Source organism: Arabidopsis lyrata, assembly GCF_000004255.2.
Source record: "Arabidopsis lyrata subsp. lyrata unplaced genomic scaffold ARALYscaffold_669, whole genome shotgun sequence".
In the NCBI taxonomy this organism is placed as follows: Eukaryota; Viridiplantae; Streptophyta; class Magnoliopsida; order Brassicales; family Brassicaceae; genus Arabidopsis; species Arabidopsis lyrata.
In genome coordinates, this window is record NW_003302130.1 from 1 (window position 1) to 5,128 (window position 5,128).

The 5,128-nt window shown below is 31.8% G+C and overlaps 2 long non-coding RNA genes across 3 annotated transcripts; both read left to right on the top strand.

The window, feature by feature from the left end:
* Positions 1–54: 54 nt before the first annotated feature.
* LOC9298419 lies at positions 55–574 on the top strand. Its single transcript, XR_002332091.1, has 2 exons — positions 55–194; positions 267–574. It is a non-coding gene; the product is annotated as an uncharacterized LOC9298419 (long non-coding RNA).
* A 1,109-nt stretch (positions 575–1,683) lies between these two features.
* Positions 1,684–2,581, top strand: LOC110228629. Of its 2 annotated transcripts, XR_002332113.1 has the most exons (3): positions 1,690–1,727; positions 1,905–1,969; positions 2,080–2,581. It is a non-coding gene; the product is annotated as an uncharacterized LOC110228629 (long non-coding RNA). The 2 variants fall into 2 exon arrangements; XR_002332110.1 differs by having other exon boundaries at positions 1,684–1,969.
* Positions 2,582–5,128: the final 2,547 nt, after the last annotated feature.

Sequence of the window (5,128 nt, forward strand, 5' to 3'; positions counted from 1 at the left end):
GGAACTAACAAGTGTACACTGTCAAGCAGATGAATAATCTTATTCTAACCTGTGTCCCGCATTGGTTTATTGCAGATACTTGGTCCCACGAGACATGACTGTTGGACATTTCATTCATATGCTAAGCAAAAGGATGCACTTAGATCGATCCAAAGCTCTCTTTGTTTTCGTACACAACACACTTCCTCAAACCGGTAAGAAGCATCATCCATGTAAAGACTTTACTAGTTTTCCAAAGCTTCCATTAACACTTTTTGTTACTGCAGCTAGTCGCATGGACTCTCTCTACAATACTTTCAAAGAAGAAGATGGGTTCTTGTACATGTGCTACAGCACCGAGAAAACTTTTGGCTAACCAAAGATTTGTCGCTTCATATCTGATCGAAGCGCACTCTGAATAATCCATTTGTTTGATTCTTATGTTTGTGAATAACGTCAGCTCTTGTTGTTGTTATTGTTATTGTTAGCTGACATTGTACAGAAAAGCTAAAAAAAAAAAACATTTGACTTTGTAAATTATTTATAACTCAAATATGGCAATAATAAGACAGGTGATGATGATTCACACGAAACCCATTTTGGTTTTTTGTTCTCCCCCAAAAGAAAAAAAATGGAACATAGACAGTTTCGTGCAAGCACGCAAGTTTGGGGAGATAAGGTAAAATGAGGCCTAAGAAATTTCAATGTCGGTGCGGTAAACGTGACCTCTACGACTTGGATTGTGCGTTTTATGCGGATATACTAGTTTGCGTTTGAAACCATCTTTGAGACAAAAAAAAATTATGAAACCATAGAATAAAACACGTTTGCGTTGGGGGATGTTACGATGCCATCCAAACATGGTCCAAAAGCATTGGAAATTTTGTGCTCTTTCATTTCAGTTATTTAGATTCGGATATTCCTTAACAAAAAAAAAAGGAGAAAAAGAAAGATGGATATTCTTAATTAATTGCCACATTCTTGATTATAAATATAAATGTCGACTACAAACACGATAGTAGTATATAATAAAATAATCGATCTAGAACGTAATAATTGCGCTCCCAGTGTATTATGGTATTTTTATTTGCCAAGGGGATTAGATAAAGAAAGGATAACCAACAATGTAATTTTAAACAGAATTTTAGACACATTAAAGCAATGTATATATAGTCGTAAACTCGTATTCTGTGGTGGTTTTATTGTTTAAGATGCTTTTTTATGTGTCTAGACAAGCAGTTTTTCTAACACGACTTTAATGTGAAGATCTTAATTGCCATGGTTATTAATTAGACCCTTCCACAGTTCCACATATGTCAAAACTTTTTTTTTGTCAACAACAAAATGTTTTTAAATGATTAGATTATCAATTGAAACATCTTGCTCTAGACACATTCATCTAAATATAAAAATAACTCAAGGAAACCAAAAAAAATAATATTTTTATAAATATGTTGCTTGATAAATTTCACATTACACAATAAATTCAATGAGTACAACTCTGTGTTATTTGGGCCAAAATTGGGCCCATTTTAATAGATACACAGTTATATAGTTTAGTAAACTTTTGTGACTTGCCCAACAAACAACATTTTCGTTCAATACCCAAATGGGTTTTATCTTCTCAATAGGCCCGTCAAAAATTGCTGGAGACATTTATCCTTAGTTCTAGAGCTGCTTTGCTAGAGTTTTGAAAGCAGCCATACTTAATTGTTTGTTTAAAATTGGTTTCAGTTCATGTTGTCTAGGTAATAGAGTTTTTTTCCCCTATATTCATGTTGTTTCTGTCCAAACCAAATCTCTATTCTTGTGTCTGTTATGTTAGTAGAGCACGTGTACATTGGTTTTCGAAATTTCCTATTATGGTTCTGATAAGAAGGAATCAAAGCATAATCTTGAGGTAGTAAATCTACTGATGCTTTCAGGTGGGACTTGGAATTGAGAAAGAGAGAAATTCAACTCGTCGAAGCCCCGATTCGAAGATGTTGAGGTATCTAAACCCTCTTTGGTGCTATCTGGATTAGGATTAAGGAATATAACAGTTTAGAATATATTTGTTGTTGACTGTTTCCTTGGACCTTTCTTCTTAATCTTTCTAAGGTATCCTCTGATGAAGATGGGTAGCAAAAAAAATAAAAAACTCTTACGCTGGCTTCACAATATGAAAGAAAAGAAAACAAAAAGAATAAAGGTTAAATCTCTCCTACACACACCTTTTATATCAGTCTTTCTTCTTTCTTTTTTGTTGTTTCCCCCACACAATGATTCTACAATCTTTATGAGTCAATGTTTCTGTGTATTCCTGTCGGTAAAAGTTTTTGGAAGCAACAGATGAACTGTGGGTGAAGATGCATATGCCATTGTGAAAAGACACAAGAAGTAGCTAGTTGTCTGGTCCTCTATGAGTTGGTTGAAGATGGTTTTTACTTAGTCCGGTTTAAAGAATCAGCTTCTCTTATTCACCACTATGGTTCGGTTAGTGGAGTTGTTTGCGTTGTTATCCTTAGAACCAATGTCTTCATTTCTATTAATAAAATTAAGAGAACATTGTACGAGACAAAGATCCTTTTAGCCAAGTTTTAGCAACAAAATGAAACCCTAATTAGGATATTTTTGGTGATACTATACTCAATTTCCATGGTTTTAGATATCTTTAATTTGGAATTTATATTCTTGTCTTTAGATGAATTTCTAGTCAAGTTAAAGTTTTATCACTATCTCTATTAAAATCAACAGTACTTAAGACGTACTTGTATAATTTACCTTGAAAAGAAAAGAAAAAAAAAAATACTACTAAAAATTATATAAGCAAAAACGTCATGCAACAAATAAGACAACGATGTTATCGTGTCCAATATTATAAGTGATTAATAGTAATTATAAAATTAGAAAGCAAAGTACTGTTAATATAATGCAATTTAATTAAAAAGAAAAAGAAAAAAAAATTGATCTCGCCGACATTTGGTGGATGAAGAAAGGAGGGATGTTATGGTCCAAAAGATCCTTTGGGGAATAACAAAATCTCCAAAAGCTGGTCACATGTGGCTCATTCTTGTCCAAGTCATAGCTTCTTCACATCTTTTTTATTTTATTTTATTACAAATAACTTTATTATCACTCTTAACTTCCTTTGCAAAAATGCTTTTAATGCTCTCATTCGGCTGACTAATTTTCACATTTCGACTTTCCAACCCAAAAAAAAAAAAAAAAAAAAAGCTTTTTGTTTCTTGCCATGCGGTGACATGGAATTAATCTCGAATTTGGTTTTAACCATGAAGACTTTTAATACTTTTGTACTTTCAATTTCAATTTAAATCTTGATTATTCGCATTTGATATGATTTCTTTTGTATCTGCAAGATCTTGGATACTTTTAATTTTCAGTTATGCAGCGTATTAAAATTGATTCCATTAATGGTATCAATAAGTATACTTAGAAGTTAGAACCTCCAAAAAGCTTCTTTGAAATCAAAAAATTCTATAAAGTAAAAATTTACTTTTTGGGAACGAATTACCTATGATTATATAGCAAATATAAAAGTTGTGCAACATAGTTTATTGAGAAATATAGTTGTTACACAAAAATTTGTGACGGATACTATTTGTAACCATTGTATAGAAATTTGTTTTGACATTTAATAGTAGAACTAAGAGACTAAAGCAACAAACAGACTAAATTGTTTTCTTTTTTGGTTCTACAATTTTCACAAATTTTATCGGATGTAAACATGGGTTTATGATTAGATGGTGACAATGCTGAAACAAACTAATACTCCCTCCGTTTCACAAAGAGTGTCGTTTTAAGGTTTTAATCTCGTTTCACAAAAAATGTCGTTTTGTGTTTCAATGTAGTTTTAAATATTAATTCTCTTTTTTATCTCTACTATTTTAGCTTATTAATTAGAAAGAGAGTATTATTTAGTGTATTAATAAGGGGTATAAATGAAATTTGTTTACTTTTCTTAATTTGTGTGAAAAATGTTAAAGTGACACTCTTTGTGAAACAGAGGGATACGATATGCGAATGTTTTGAGTTTAATTCTATTTGGTTTCTCATTATTAAAAATAAGTCTCATTAAATGGAACAAAAAAACTCCAATTAGTTTAAATCTTTAACTTTTTATGAAGAGAATGGGCTTTTTTACCTACTACACTCAATGAGCCCCTCTGGTTCGTTTGGTCATCAGTTCAATGGACAGTGACTTTGGAATAGATCTCGACCGTTGGTCATCATCACTCCAATGCTTTGTGTTGCCGTTGGATTGGTCATGTCATGACCAAACCAATTTGACTTCTTTAAAGTGATGTAAAAAGTCTCATTGCTCCCAAATAATCTTCTAAACCATCCACGCGCATGCCTGAGCAACTGAACGTCAAACGCTACAGTAGATCCAAATTAAGAAAATGGGAACACAAATTTTTTGTTAGTGACTATCAATTTATGGATTACTAAATGACTGGTGAGTGGATGACCAAAATCATTTGTAAGAAATATTTTTGATTGGCTTGTTCTTCTTGTAACAGTTGCATCTTTAGTACTTAGTTTATTATACATGTAAATTTATGGAAAATGGAGTTTAGTGGATGGAAACAAACAATATCAGTCACACGATACTATTTTGCCCATGCTCAATGGACATCATGTTTTATTTGTTTCTTGACAAGTAGAGAGATTCATCGCTTTTTAAATTCAAACTTTCATTTTGTAGTGGCAGCCTTAATTGTCTTTGACACATAACTCCAATTTCTTCATGGAAGTGTCGTAGTCCATTGATTAAAATAAAAAGTAGAATAACTAATCGCTATTATTTTAACAAAGAAATAATCCAAAGTAATTTTCGATTAACATCATTTTGATTTGCAAACGTTTACTTAAATATAGTAATTGTATAAAAACTTGGCTACAACAAGCTCTTATATAATCTAGTACTGTATATTATCTATATAAATCTAACAGTCTAAATAATCAATGTCCCTTTCCTATACATGAATGTAGTACAATTAAACAACAAATAGAATTTATAGACTCAATGATTTAAATACCACCCATATGGCAGGGACCAGCTCAGTCTCGAGATAACTGAAGTCTACCTCTACCTTTTCTTTCTCTTTTTTTCTTCTCTTCTTTTTCTCTTCTTCTCTTCTTTTTT